Source organism: Oryx dammah, unplaced genomic scaffold (genome assembly GCF_014754425.2).
Source record: "Oryx dammah isolate SB20612 unplaced genomic scaffold, SCBI_Odam_1.1 HiC_scaffold_11077, whole genome shotgun sequence".
NCBI lineage: Eukaryota > Metazoa > Chordata > Mammalia > Artiodactyla > Bovidae > Oryx > Oryx dammah.
In genome coordinates, this window is record NW_024080471.1 from 6,125,501 (window position 1) to 6,141,635 (window position 16,135).

The 16,135-nt window shown below is 42.2% G+C and overlaps 2 long non-coding RNA genes across 3 annotated transcripts; both read left to right on the forward strand.

The window, feature by feature from the left end:
* The first annotated feature begins 756 nt into the window (after nt 1-756).
* Nucleotides 757-4,944, forward strand: LOC120860480. Of its 2 annotated transcripts, XR_005720335.1 has the most exons (5): nt 757-927; nt 2,408-2,602; nt 2,897-2,998; nt 4,246-4,353; nt 4,908-4,944. It is a non-coding gene; the product is annotated as an uncharacterized LOC120860480 (long non-coding RNA). The 2 variants fall into 2 exon arrangements; XR_005720334.1 differs by lacking the exon at nt 4,908-4,944 and having other exon boundaries at nt 4,246-4,521.
* Nucleotides 4,945-5,567: 623 nt separating this feature from the next.
* On the forward strand, nt 5,568-8,488 carry LOC120860481. The gene is made up of 2 exons (XR_005720336.1): nt 5,568-5,966; nt 7,071-8,488. It is a non-coding gene; the product is annotated as an uncharacterized LOC120860481 (long non-coding RNA).
* Nucleotides 8,489-16,135: the final 7,647 nt, after the last annotated feature.

Genomic DNA, 16,135 nt, shown 5'->3' on the forward strand with positions numbered 1-16,135 from the left:
CACTGCCAGTGCAGGAGACACAAGAGAGGTGGATTCAATCCCTGGGTCAGGAAGAACTCCTGGAGGCGGAAATGGCAACTCACCCCAGTAGTCTTGCCTGGAAAATCCCATGGACAGAGGAGCCTGGCAGGCTGCAGTCCATAGGGTTGCAAAGAGCTGGACACCACTGAGCTACTGAGCACACACGCATGACACACTGCCAAACAAATAATTCTCACAAATTGTGCCTGTTGCCAAAAGGGCCATACTAAATTCAGATCAAGTCAATATCTACTATTTTCAGAGGAATCGAAACAAGAATCTAAGTTCTCAAATCACATTGCTTGGGTGGATCACATCTTAATTGACTGCTTAGGGACTAAATAAAATTTTAATTCCTTATTCCCTTTGATACCAATGATAATTGACATCCAAAAACACATCTTCCTTGTACCACTCATTATAATAATGCTTTAAAAGATCAGAGATCTACATTGCTGTCTCATTGTGTCACCTACTGATTTTATACCGTGCTTACATTCAGACCCATAGGGTTAGTTAGGTCAGGCTACTTGAAGAACAACAAGTTTGTTCTAGGTCACCTCTGTGCCAACCAGCTTCTGCCCTTGTCTTCATCGGCTAAGCCAAAAACAACAGTGTTTTGCATACAGCTTTTCAAGAAATTATTCACTGCTGGACTTATAATAAAGGTTACAATTCTTTATTTTCATGTGAAAGAGCTGCTAATGAATGTTCTTGTTTTGTTTTCAGAAAAAAACATCCAAAAAATCTGGCAGTGACATGGAGAAAGGAAAGGAAAGGGAAAAAGAAGCTAGATAAAATGCAGCATGAAGGATGCTTCTGAGCCGTGATCACCAGTCACAGTCACTTATTCCTAGGGTGACCAGAAAGTTTGCCTTCCAAACTGGAATACGTCTGAAAGTAGAGGTAAGTAGCCTTGTAGATTAGGAACTGGCCTTTTTTTCCCTCCAAGTCTGAAATGTACAATAGTCGTTGAGCTGTTCAGGAGATGCATGTTGATTGGTTGATCCCAAGATTGAAACCTAAGCGATTAAAGCTTATGAAGCATGTACTATGGGCCAACACGATGAGGAATGCTTTCGTTATGTCACCTCATTTCATCCAGGGATAAAAAGCAGATTAGAAAGAGGAAACATTCAGTTTGCTTAGTCACACATTCATATATATTTCAGTAGTGCACTTTTATATCATTGTATAATTCCATTTTTACTAATTCCAAAAATACAGGAATACTATTATTAATTTTATACATGTAACTATACATATTATAATTAAATATTTTCTAATTAAATGTAGAAGCCAAATGATCTAGGAAATTATAATTACATACATGAATGTATATATATAGCATATTATATAATTATATAATTAATATATTATTTATTATATTAATTATATTTATAATATATTTATAATTACATACATGAATGTATATATATATATAGCATATTACCATATATTACTAGTTATACTTAAAATATTATTTTACTGTGCTAGATACAATCATTTCTGCTTCTGCTTGTTGCCTCCTCTTTCCCTTTCCTTCTTCTTCTTACTCTTTTTCTTCTCTTCCTCCTCCTTGCCTTCCTCCTTCTCCTTCATTGCTGTCATTAACCACAACAAAATAAATATTCAAGTTCCATTTTTCCTGTTCCTTACGATAATCATTATGGATAAAAGAATATTCCCTTAGGCTTGGGAATTAGCTTTTATTCTGTCTTTTTTATTGTTAACCTAAAAGAAACCCATCAAACTTCTTTCTTTGTCCAGTTCTTTTTTCTCTATATAATATTTCCTTTTTCCAATACCAAGTTACATGGAAACATCAATTCTATCTAGTCCCTAGGTAAATCTCAGCTTTGAATTTGAGGAGGAACTGAAGAACCCTGAAAGCTGGTACTTGTGTGATCTGAGATTCAGGAAACCTTTGCCATCTCTTTCTGTATCACCAATTTCTTTTTATTAAAGGATAATTGCTTTACAATGTTGTGTTAGTTCCTGCTGTACAGTAATTTTGAATCAGTCATATGTATATATATATCCCCTCCCTCTTGACCTTCCCTCCCAACCCCCTCCATCCCACCCCTTTAGGTCATCACAGAGCATACAGCTGAACTCCCTGTGCTGTATAGCAGCTTCCCACTAGCTATCTATTGTATTTATATCAATGTTACCCTCTCAATTCATTTTACCCTCTCCATTCATTCTATCCTCTCCCCTCCACTGTGTCTACAAGTCTGTTCTCTATGTCTGCATCTTGTATCACCAAATTTTTATGTGACTGGGCTCTGGAGGTCATAAGGCTAGCATCCTGTGTTAGATTCCCAGGTAAGCCAGGCAGAGTCATTACTTCTGTGCTTTGAATCCCAACCCACCTTCTCTCCAGCACACATAGATGGGAGAGGAAGCAAGGTTGAAAGCGGAATGGATTAGCCAACTGATGAAGGGAGGTAAAAGCACCCCAGAGGCAGCTCTCTTCTCTGAAGCCTCACTGGAATTGCTCAGGTTTGGCCTCTGAGGAAGTCCACATAAGTGGACTAGGTCTACCCTCTTCCCCTCCTTGGTTATGATGCTGAGGGAGGTGAGTCTTCGCACTTTGGGTCTCTGGGTAGCACTATGTGGGAAGGGCATCATTCCAGGGTGCTGGGGCTTGGCAGGTGTGGGGAAAGGGGAGGCTGGCCCTTGAGCCCTTTCCGGGGCTCTCCCCACATGCTATCTCTGGAGCCTCAGCAGCTCTGCTCTTGCCAGAGATGGAAGATAGCGCCCTCATCTTCTGCGCAGCCGCTGAGGGGTCAGCAACTTTCAAAACACACACACACATACTCCTGCCAGAGTCCACACTTTCTTTTTGTGTGTTTTTGTTTGTTTGTTTTAGGCACAAAGTAATCTGTAAGTACATGTAAGAGGGAAAAAAATGAATAAACATTCAGCAACTAGGATCTGCAGCACTGCCTGCCACCGAGCCTCTTAGGTAACTGTATCCTTTGCCATGCTTTGGATGCTAAGAGCAGAAAGTTTTACCAACAGCTTAAATGAGTCTGAGGTGATGAAAAGAATAATGAGGCTGCATGTCCAGAAGGCCATGTGTGTGGTGCCTCACAATTGCAACACAGACGCCTCAGCCCAGGCATTCCAGTCAAGAGGGAGGGCACAGGTCATGCCAGCTTGTCCTTGTCTCCCACCTGGACTTTTTGGGAGAAAGCAGATTTCTGAGAAACAGCTCTCACCTATTTCTTGGTCTCATTGGTGAGAACTCAGACGCATGGCCTTGCTGGCTGCAAGGTAGGCCAGGCAAACAAATGTCTGTTTCCTGTTTGTTTTCCTCAGTTTCTCTGTGGAACCATAAAGAGCTTTTGATTTATGTGGCTTATATCTCTCAGTATTTACCATGTGCGGTATGCTTAATCACTTCAGTCATGTCTAACTCTTTGTGACCCTACAGACTGTAGCCTGCCATGCTCCTCTGTCCACTGGATTCTCCAGGCAAGAATACTAGAGTGGGTTGCCATTTGCTACTCCAGGGCACCTTCCCGACCCAGGGATTGAACCTGTATCTCTTGAATCTCCTGTATTGGCAGACAGGTTCTTTACCACTAGCACCACCCAGGAAGCCCAGTATAAGCCCAAGAATACTGGGTAGCCTATCCCTTCTCCAGTGAATCTTCCTGACCCAGGAATTGAACCGGGGTCTCCTGCACTGCAGGTGGATTCTCTACCAGCTGAGCTACTAGGGAAGCCCAATATTTACCATAGCAGATACTAAAACTGAGAATTATTTTCAGTTAAAAATTTTTTACTTGGGAACAATTTTCTATTTTCAGAAAAGTTGTAAAGAGAGTAAGTAAGAAGTTCCAATATGCCCAGTTTCCCCTGTTGTTAACGTCTTAATACAATTTCATGGAACATTTGTCAAAGCTAAGAAAATAACTTGGTATATTACTATCAAATAAATATCTATATTTAATTTTATTTAAAAAAAACTGCCAAACCATTTTCCAAAGTAACTGTACTGTCACACATTCCAACCACCAATAATGAAAATTCCTGCATTATTTGAGTAGAAGAACATGATGAAAACCAGTTATGTTGAAACATCAGTATTTTAACTACTTTGAAATTACAAAAAATTAAGTAAAAGGAAGTGTCTTAAAATTGCTAAGACATTCATTACAAATGACAAAACAGAAATTCTGTGGTATGTACTTACACTGGAATATTATACAGCCTTAGAAAAGAATGAAATTCTGATGCAGCATAGATGAATCTTGGAAATATTAAGTGATGGGAGCCAGCCACAAGAGGACAAATACTGTATGATTCCACTTGTATGAGGTACCTGGTGTAGTCAAATTCATAGAAACAAAGTATAATAGTGGTTACCAGGGCCTGGGAGAAAGGGCTAATGAGGCATTAATGTTTAGTACAGTTTAGTTTGGGATGATGAAAAAGTTCTGAATATGGATAGTGGCGATGGTTGTACAATAATATGAATGTACTTAATGCCACTGAACTGTACATTTAAAACAGTTAAAATGTTAAATCATGATATATATTTGATCACAATAATAATTTTAAAAAGAAAAAAACAGAAATTTAAAGAATATTTATTACTTCATTTAAAAATAACAATAACAAACCCATAATATTGGTTTCACACAAAGAATATATTTTTATGAAACATAACTGTATTTTCAAAAAAATATAGTGAATGCAGTAGCATTGTTTAGCATTATTTTTGCACATCTTTATTATGTCTCTTTTTGTTTAGGTTGTAAAATTGACTTTTGTCATTTTAAAGATTTTTTTGATGTGGACAATTATCAGAGTCTTTACTGAATTTGTTATAATAATGCTTCTGTCTTGTGTTTTGCTCTTTTGGCCATGAGGCATGTGGGGATCAAACCTGTACCCCTTGCATTGGAAGACAAAGTCTCCACCCCTGGACTGCCAGGGAGGTCCCTATGTGGTATGTTCATAGAAGATAGCTAGATTCTCCTATCAGCTCCAGCAATCTGTTCCATTATCACATGTCATATAACATTGGGAGAATTTGACTATACACTTGTGAGAGGATAGGAGTAGCAAAACCAAGTTCTTTGTGTTGGAAAAATAGTTCCAATCTCACAGACCCCCTGAAAGGGTCTCAGGACCTCTTTGAGAACCAGAGTGGCATAGATGTGGTCATTAGTTTGGAAGCCATCAAGGGGTGTCTGCCAAGGTCTCATGTTTCAATTTGGGGCTTTATCTTTTATTTGCATAAGTAAATGGCCAATATAAGTGTTAACCTCAGAAGGAACAGTCGTCCCCACAATTATGTAAAATTCTTCGTGCCTTACCAAACAGAAAACGACCAGCAGCTTTGAAAATGCAGGCTCATTTTTGTTTCCCTAATATGCCTTTGGATTTCAAAAGTCATAAGATCTTTCCCATCACAGCTCAGATAAATAATGCCTGTGTTTCCCCTCTTTCCAGGCATCTCTGCAAGAAGGACACTTCCCTCAAAAGCTCAGGGCATGAGTATAGGATATGGAGCGGGAAAACGCATCTGAGTCAGGGCAGTGGAAGGATGTATCTGCCTCCTCTTTTGCTTCAGACTGTACAACTATCCCTGTTCTACAGGGCTTATGGAAGACGTGATTGATGACATCCAAATTCACACTTGAGATCTTCTGCTGAAGATCTTCCGCTCCAAGGATCAAACCTAACTACTCAGCCGACTGTTGTCAACGTTTGATTATATGCACTTCGTTCTCTGTATGCTCTGTGTGAGAAAGTTCACATGGAAGTATTGGCAGGGGAGGCTTGTGTCATCTTCCCTAAGTGCTTCAGAGGTTAACTCTGAAATGTCAGGAACATTGTGGGCAAATTGCAGAAGCCAGAGAGGGCCTCTGTCAGCATCCGAGATCTGTGCCAGCGGTTTTCTGAAGAGGCCCTGGGGTTTGCAGGTGGAACACAGAATCACCTGAGAGCTTTCTCAGACCACACTCGCCAGTTGCTTCCCCCGAACCCCGAGAGATGGATCTCGCCTCGCCACCAGCCTGTTTAAAATCACTGATCTGGGTTGTTAGGAAAGAGCTTCATTAAACTTAAATTTAGCATGTGAGGCTGTGGGTAACCCCATCTCTGTTTCGGAGAAACAACTGTTTACTATTCTAACACTCTGGAAACCTGGCAAGCCGCTATGGGAGGGTTGGCAACCCTGAGCTCCCGAGGCTTCTGTGCAGCTGCTCTGTAAGGGACCCCTGCCCCAAGGTCTCCCACCTGCCCAGCTTGGTGTTCAAATTAGGAGGGGGTACATGACCAAGAACTTTGCAGGACCCAGAAGGGCAGCCGGAACCTATTTTTGATGATCCTGAGGATTATTAAGAAAGGAAATTCCACAAAGTCCTTTTAACTCTGAGAAAGGATTTTGTTCCACTGCTTGCTTGCTTTGTCTTCCAATCCTATTTCTGGATTTCCCTCTTTACGTTTCTAGGTCTGGAACTGAATAGCAATGAAGTAAAAGTGATCATCCTAAAGAGATATTCCTGGGTGAAAAAATGGTTTACTGAGAATCCCTGCCCCCACCTATGTGAGGGTGGTCTTGGTGGACTTGTGAGAGGATTTGAAGGACAATTGGAGCCCTGGGAATTCGGAGGGGGATTTTTACTCTGTTGTCGCTTACTCTAGAGAAAAAGTGATGTGGGTTACAGCTACCTAGGTAGTGGGGCCGAATTAATTGCTGCACACTGAGAAGTTGCCTTGCTCACACTTTCTGTATTTATTTATTTTATTGAAGTATAGTTGATTTACAATGTTGAATCACTTAGCAAAATGATTCAGATATATATACTACATATATATATATGAAACTTATAACCATATACTTCCATCGTATTTTATTATAAGGTATTGAATATAGTTCCCTGTGTTATACAGTAGGACCTTGTTGTTTATCTGTTTTATATATAGTAGTGTGTATCTGCTAATCCCAAACTCCTAATTGTCCCTACCCTCCTTCCCCTTTGCTAACCCTAAGTTTGTACTCTGTGTCTCACACTTTCCTCCAGAAACATCTGTTGCAGGAAAAGCCTTCTGGTTAGATCCTCATCTTCTAAATCACACGCACGGTACGTGACCCTGGGTGTTGGGAGTGGGGACGCTGGACCGTAGAGGCGAAACAGCCCCAGGATCCACAAGTGACGTGATCGACAAGCCGCGTGATCTCGGCAGCTAAAATGAGACTCCAGACGCCGGAGGGAATGGAAAGTGATGACGCCGGACACCCGAACAGCATCGTAACCTCAGAGGATGTTCACAGCCAGGACTCTGTAAGCTGAATGGACTGGAACTAAGTGCGTAAGACAGCCTTGTGGACAGAGAATGTAATGACGTTGCCTTTTATTTCCTGTTTGAAGTGTCCTGTCGAGTGAGCCTACTCATTACGAAGAAGATAAAGTAAAGCTTTAATTCATCACTATTTGATGTTGGAAATGCACCCTGGAAGAGGATAGAGTTTACACACTTGAAGGCTATGTTTAGCCAAACTTGTCCAAAGCCATCTTTTCTGCAGTTATCTTTATTTTTGCCCAGCAGACCATACCGCAGGGAGTGAATACATAATTAGACCTTACAATGGACTATTCTGCCCAGAATTCTGGAAGCCAGGGCAAGATTTCAGAACCTTCTTTTTAAAAGATGTTAGTTGCTGTTATAACAAAAATAACAGCAGTGAACTAACAGTGAAATATACACATTTATATATAGATTTTATATATATATATATATACACTCCTTGTATAATTTAGTGAATGAAACCTTTTATTTTTGAGATTTTTGCTCTTTTCTCATCTTTTTAAAACCATTTTAAAGATGGAAATATGGTTAATTTACAGTGTTATGTTAGTTTTAGGTACACAGCAAAGTGATTCAGTTTATATATGTATATAGCATGCCTGCTCAATCGCTTCCATCACGTCCAACTCTTTGCAATCCCATGGACTGTAGCCCACCAAACTCCTCTGTCTATGGGATTCTCCAGGCAAGAATATGGGAATGGGTTGCCATGCCCTCCTCCAGGGGATCTTCCCGACACAAGGATCAAACCTGTGTCTCCTGACTCTCTTGCATTGGCAGGAGGATTCTTTACCACTGGGCCACCTGGGAAGCCCTCAGAGTTCTTATACTTTGATTTTGAAATATACATACGTGTTATAGTTACCTAAATACTGTTCATCTATAGGCTTTCAATAATTAAACTGACTCCATTTAAATTTAAACAGTTACTTCTAATAGTAATAGAATGAAGTCTAAGTGGAGAAGGCAAGTTTTGCAACCTGAAATCTTTTTATATATTGTTATAGAAAAACAGTGCATAGAATTGGAACCATTCTGGGAGTTTGGGGAAAGGCTTAAAAGCAAATTCGAAATATGTCCTTTAACCTTCTTAATTAAAAACCAAAACAAAACAAGCAATCTGACCATCAGATGACTAGCATGCTTTTCTTTAATCTACACCCTCTTGGTCTTACCCTAGGGGAGCCATTCTTTCCACTGAAGGCCAATGCCAATCCTGTAGGAGTCCATCAAGGAGTTCTTGGCATGAACCTCAGAAGCCACCGAGGTAGAACCACTGAGCCAAGCCCTGTGTCTTCCCTTCTGCTAGGAGGCTCTGGGCCTGGGCAGCCCCTCCTTGACTTCAGGACATTGATCTACACAGGCCGCTTGCACCTGCCCCTCCCCAACACCCCAACTGGGCAATTCCAGAGATTCCCTGTCCCTCCGCTTCATAACAGTTGAGGTACCCGCACGCTCCTGCGAACACACACACTTTGCCTGTCTTTGCTGGGTTCCTTTGCCACTGCAGAATCATCACTGCATCACACCATGTCTGAGTTTAGCCAATACTGTCTTCCACATGACAACCCCTCCTCGCCCCCTCCTCTCTCATTTCTGCAGTGAGTATCTGTTGGAAATAGGAGCTTTGCTGGAGAAAAGATAGAGAGGGGGCAGCATAGAGATAGAGAGTCCCTTTCCACCTTAGCCTCCTCGCCAGGCACCCTCCCCAACACTAGTCCCTGGTATTGACAATGCAGAGACTCTCATCTTGTCACCTATGTCCTGCTTCTGCACCTCTTCCCCTCCCTACCACCTTGCTCCTTCCACATGGCTGTGATGAGAAGAGTGAGAGGAAGACGGAAAAAGATAGACCCAAAGAGGCTGGGGCCCAGTGCTGTCCCTCATTGCCCCTGACCCACTCACTGTGTCATACCATTACTCACCACCCAGAGGGACCTCCACCCACCAGCCCTTCCCAGTCCACCCCCAGCCCCTCTCTGTTCCCACATCTCCTGCCCAAGTCCCTTCCTCTTTAGGATCTCCAATCCTTACTCCCCACCTCTTCCCAGCCTCCAAGGCTCAGTAACTTCTGACCTCGGCCATGGGATCCTTGCTAGTAGTGTAGACCCGGGAGATTGTTAATCATTTCTAGGACTACAGTGGTAGTAAGGTAAGTTCTTGACATCCAGAGTTAGGTCTCTGACAGAGTAGGATTTGCTCTCATCTCCCCAATACCTGCAGAACAAAGTACAGATTATGATCCACAGGCTTTTTATAACCTAGCCCTGCCCCTCTCTCCAGCCCTACCTGCCGCCCACTCTCCTTCCTATACCCTCCCCATATCAAGCCAAGATAACACCTACCTTTTCCTTCACGTGTGCTTAGTCGCTCAGTTGTGTTTAACTCTTTGCGATCCCAGGGACTGTAGCCCGCCAGGCTCCTCTGTCAATGGGGATTCTCAAGGCATGAATGCTGGAGTGGGTTGCCATGCCCTCCTCCAGGGGATCTTCCCAACCTAGGTATCGAACCCACATCTACCGCGTTGCAGGTGGATTCTTTACCATCTGAGCCACAGGGAAGTCCAAGAATATTGGAGTGGGTAGCCTATCCCTTCTCCTGGGGAATCTTCCCAATCCAGGAATTGAACTGGGATCTCACATTGCACGTGGATTCTTTACCAGCTGAGCTACCCAGGAAGCCTATTATCCTTCATACTCTTTTCTTTTATTTTTCCTTTTGGCTGGGCTGGGTCTTTGTTGCCATGCACAGGCTCTTTGTTTCTGAGCGTGGGCTCAGTAGCTGCAGTGTGGGGGCTTAGCTGCTTCACAGCATGTGGGATCTTAGTTCCCCCACCAGGGGTCAAATCCACGTTCCCTGCATTGGAAGGTGAATTCTTAACCACTGGACCTCCAGGGAGGTCCCCACACTCTTTCTTTTGTATGAAATGTTGCCTCTCAGCTCCTAACCATTTGCTATTCTTTCTTCAAGGAGTAACTAAAACGTCCTGTCTGTTGTTCTCTATGACCTGCTTCTCCAGGCAGAATTCATTGTTCCCTAACCTGGATTTCCATCCCTCTTCTCATGCAGACTTCTATTAGAGTGTTTATCACATTGTGTTCAAGGTTTTGTCTATATTCTGTCCTCCTCCAGGCACCGTATGCAGCCAGGGGGAATGTTTGGGAGGTCAAGGAACATATCTGATCTGTCTTCAAGTCCCAGGGAACTAGTGTGTGATAAACTAATGTGTGTTTGATGGAGTCAAATATATGATACACCTTCGACTTATCATGTAAGATAATGTTATATGCAAGATGATAACCTTGACCTTGGACTTCCAGCCTCTGGAACTGTAAGAAGAGACATTTCTGTTGTTTAAGCCCCCAGTCTGTGGTATTTTGTGAAGAAAGACCAAGCTGACTAGCACAGAGAGTAATACCAGAGGAAGTCAGAACAGCAGGCGCAGGAAGAGATCTCTTAGGAGCTTGTACGCTGGGCTAAGGAATATGAAAATGTCACACTGCGTGCTGCCTAGTGCCAGGTATTTCAGTTGTCCCTTTATGCATGAAAACCACCTGAACCCTTCGTGTCTTGAAGCAAACACCACCGTTTATCTGCTCCTGATTTTGCAATCTGGGCAGAGCTCCATGGGGATGACTTGACTCTGTTCCATGAGGTATTGGCTGAGGTCCCACATCCAGCTGTGCTCAGCTTGGGGCTCCCCTGAGGACAGACCACAAACATGGCTTCCTTAACTGCATGTTAGGGACTACACACTGCAAACAACGAGGCTGAATGGCTGGGGGCTGCCTGGGCCTTCTGCTCTCCCTCTGGTTTCTCATCATGTAGTGGTATATCTTGAACTCCTTTTCAGGCAACTGGATTCCATGAGGGGGAAAGGAGAAGCCACAGTGCCTTCTAAGTGCTGGGACTGGAAGTCCCAGAATGTCACTTCTGCCGCTTCTGCCAATATTCAAAGAGGCTGTAGATGCTGAAAATACAAAATCGTTTTATTTTCCAACTCAACAAGCTGGGAAATATCTCCTCTAACTTTTGCTTGAAAAGAAGACAGGTTTTTTTGTTTGCTTGTTTTCCTTTTTTGGCCGTGCTGTCTGGCATATACGATCTTAGTTCCTCGACGAATCCAACCTGCATCCCCTGCAGTGGAATCATGGAGTCGTAACCACTGGACGAGGGAAGTGTCTTCTTCTTTTTTTAATGGTTAAGATAGTCGATCTTATGTTATATGTTTTTTACCACAATAAAAAAGTGGTACAGCTTCTGCTTTGTTCTCTTGGAATCCTTAGCTGTGTTGTGAGGAAGCCCAGACCAGCCCTAGCAGAGATATCCCATGGAGAGGTATCCCCTCTCCGCCACATGGAGAGGTATCCCCTCTCCAATGAGGTATCCCCTCAGTGGGCTCCACTGAGGTCCCGGCCACCAACCAGCATCAACCACCAGGGTGTGAGTTAAGGCAACAACAAGTCACCCCTGCCTTCCAGGCTTCCCAGCCCCAACATGCTGAAGCAGAGATGAGTCAACCCCCTCATTAACTATAGTCGCCATGCTGTACATTACATCCCCAGGACTTATTTATTTTATAACAGGAAATTTGTGCCTCTTGCCACCCTTCACCCATTTCTCCCATCCTTCCACCTTCCTACCCCATCTCTGGCAACCCTCAGTCTAGCTATGAGTTCAGTTGTTTTAGATTCCACACCTAAGCAAGATCATATAGTATTTGTCTTTGTCTGTCTGACTTATTTCACTAAGCACATGCCTTCAAAATTCATCCACGTTGTTGCAAACGGCAAATTTTCCTTATCTTTTTATGGCCAAATAATTTTCCATAATATTATTATGAGTAATAATATAAAGTATAAAATATACTTTATACCATAAAATACACCATGTTTTTCTTTATCCACTAATCCATTAATGGATGCCTAGGTTATTTCCTTATTTGGGCCATAGTAAATAATACTCTGTTCTTGGGGATTCTCCAGGCAAGAATACTGAGTGGGTTGCCATGCCTTCCTCCAGGGTATCTTCTCAACCCAGGGAATAAACCCAGGTCTCCTGCATTGCAGGTGGATTCTTTACCATCTGAGCTACCAGGGAAGCCCAAATAATGCTGCAATGAACACTGGAGCATCTATATCTTTCTGAGTTAAGATTTTTGTTTTCTTTGAATTAATATCCAAAATAGGATTTTCTGGGTCATTCGGTAGTTCTGTTTAAATTTTTGAGGCTCCTATACTGTTTGTAGCTGCACTAATTTGCATTACAATCAATGGTGCACAAGTGTTCCATTCTCTCCACAGCCTCACTAACACTTATTTCTGGTCTTGCTAAATAATAGCCATTCTAACAGGTATTAGGTAATATCTTATTGTGGTCTTGATTTTCATTTTCTTGATGATTAATGATGCTGAGCATCTCTTTATATATCTGTTGGCCATCTGTATGTCTTCTTTGGAAAAATGCTTATCCTGCTCATTTTTAATTGAACTGTTTAGTTTTTTGCTACTAAGTATATGAATGCTTTATGTATCTTGGATTTTCACTTTTGTCAGATATCTGACTTGCAAGTATTTTTTCCCATTTGGTAGGCTGCTTTTTCATTTTGTTGATAGTTTCCTTTGCTGTGTAGAAGCTTTTTAGTTTGATGACGTCTCACTTATTTATTTTTCTCTTTGCTTTTGATGTCAAATCCAAAAAATCATTGCCAACACTGATGACATGGAGCTACTGATTATGTTTTCTTCTAGGAATTTTATAGTCTATGGTCTTATGTCCAGGTCTTTAAACCAGGTTTAAAGAGTTACTTTCTTGTGTATGGTATGAGACAGTGGTCCAGTTTCATTCTTTGATATGTGGCTGTCCAGTTTTCCAAATACCATTTCTTGAAGAGACTTCCCTTTCCCTATTGTATATTCTTGTCTCTCTTATTTTTATTAATTAATTTATTTTAATTGCAGGCTAATTGCTTTACAATATTGTGGTGGTTTTCGCCATACATCGACATGAATCAGCCATGATTGTACATGTGTCCCACCTTCTTGTCTCTTTTGTCATAAATGAATTGATAATGTCTGTGTAGATTCATTTCTGGGCTGTCATTTCTGTCCCACTGATTTATGTGTCTGTTTTTATAGCAATACCATTCGATTTCCAGCCTTCCCAGTGTTAGCCATTCTAGTGGATGTATAATAAAGTCTCACTGTGGCTTCAGTTTGACTGTGACAATTGATGCTAAGAACATATCCATATGTTTATTAGACATTTAGAGATTGTCTTTTTTGAAATGACTGCTAAAGACTTTTGCCCATGTTTCTGTTGGGTCATCTATCTTTCCTTTTTGATTTGAAGTTGTTCCTTAAATAATCTGGATATGGTCCATTTGTCAGATATACATATGGTAAATATTTTCTCTCTATTCTTTGGCTTGCCTTTGAGCTTCATGGTGTTTTTTGATAAACTTGCCTTTAAAGTATCATTACTCCTAGACGGCCATTTCGGAGAAGGCAATGGCACCCCACTCCAGTGCTCTCGCTTGGAAAATCCCATGGACAGAGGAGCCTGGAAGGCTGCAGTCCATGGGGTCGCTAAGAGTCAGACACGACTGAGTGACTTCACTTTCACTTTTCACTTTCACGCATTGGAGAAGGAAATGGCAACCCACTCCAGTGTTCTTGCCTGGAGGATCCCAGGGACGGTGGAGCCTAGTGGGCTGCCATCTATGGGGTCGCACAGAGTCGGACATGACTGAAGTGACTTAGCAGCAGCAGACGGCCATTTGCTAAACTCTTCTTCCCAATGGGGTCACCCCGTTTCTTTGGATTCTCTCTAATGTAACTGTTACCTGTGCCCTGGCCTTCAGGACAGTGTCTCTTGCTGGCTGCATGGAACATCCTCAGAGTTCAGTGCACCTGTTGCTGTCCTTTTGGGGTCTGCCCCATCCCAGTGGGATATCTGGTTCCCAGTTCTGGCATTATCCAGTCTTCTCAGACTCCCTGCAGTTAACTAGCTGTGCCCATAGTGTTCTGAAAATAAGTTCAGGATGTGCAAACAATTGACTTATAAATGAACTTTGGAACCCATGACTCTGTCCATTGGGAAGTCCTAGATATTATATTTACTTCGCCTTAGTCACTTAAGAACAAGTACTTCTAGTCAAAAGGAACTGAAATATTAAAACCATAGTCGTGGATCACCAAGACATCCCTGCAACTTAGTACTAGCCTAAAAGTCTATGGGAGAAATGGTACTATGAGAAAAAGAATCTTTTAAACCAAGTTGAGAAATTCAACAAGTAATGATTGACATGTCAGTCACTGTTCTAAATACTACAGAAGTAACAAAAGGAAAAAAACATGCACCAATCCATGCATCCACAACCAGCACTTATATTTTAGCTGGAGAGACAGCAAACAGGATAAATAAACAAAACATCTGGCATATTAAATAAAAAGTGCTAAGGGAAAAGAGATAGGTGCATCATGAGAGAGGTCGTGGGGTGATAATTTTAGATGGCATTTGCAGGTAAGAGCTCACCGAAAAAGTGATATTTGAAGGACTTCCTTGGTGATCCAGTGGTTAAAGCTTTGCCTTCCAATCAGCGGGTGCAGGTTTGATTCCTGGTTGGAGAGCTAAGATCCTGCATACCTCAGGTCCAAAAAACCAAGGTACAAAAAGAGCAATATTGTAACAAATTCAATGTGTGCATGTGTTAGCTGCCGAGTCGTGTCTGAATCTTTGCAACCCCATGGACTGTAGCTCACCAGGCTCTTCTGTCCATGGGATTCTCCAGGCAAGAATACTGGAGTGGGTTGCCATTCCTTTCTCTAGAGGATCTGCTCAACCCAGGGATCGAACCTGAGTCTCCTGCGTTGCAGGTAGATTCTTGACCAACTTCCAACTAACAAATTCAATAAAATTTTTAAAAGATCCACATAAAAAAATCTTTATATAAAAAAGTGATATTTAAGCAAAGACCTGAGAAAAGAGAGAGAGCCATGGAGATATTTGGGGAAAGAAACTTTAAGGCTGAGGAAACAGCAAGTTAAAGGCCCTGAGGTGGAAATGTGTCTCCTGTGTTAGAGTATCAACAATGCAAATATGGCTGGATTTGAGAGAGAAAAACTGAGAGAAATAGGTGAAGAGGCCAAGGAGATATTAGGGGACTAGGGCCTGATAGGGCAGTGATCTACGATATGACATAGTATGTCAGTCACTTAGTTATATCCAACTCTTTGTGACCCTGTGGACTGTAGCCTGTCAGGCTCCTCAGTCCGTGGGATTCTCCAGGCAAAAATACTGGAGTGGGTAACCATTCCCTTCTCCAGGGGATCTTCCTGATCCAGACATCGAACCTAGGTTTCCCACATTGCAGGCAGATTTTGTACCATCTGATCCACTAGGGAAGCCCTGCAGTATGACATAGGACTATACTGACTTGGGATGGTGATGCTCAGAGGCCAAATTCACCTTGTGTTGTAGATAAGGTGGTAATTTCTGCAGCCCTGAGGAGAAAAGGAAAATGAGACTCCATACTCTTCCTTGGTACCTAGAGAGCATCTCAACCACACACACAACAAAGGGTCTACTTCTGGCTGCTGCTGCTGCAGCTACCTGGTCCAGGTGAGGCACAGACAGTAAAATTGCAATTTAGCATCACTCAGGTGGCACAGACTCCGAATCCTCTCTGGAGTATATTTTGTGTGAGTTCAGTCACTTCACAGTTGTGTCTGACTGTTTTGCAGCCCCATGGACGGTAGCCCGCCAGACTCCTCTGTCT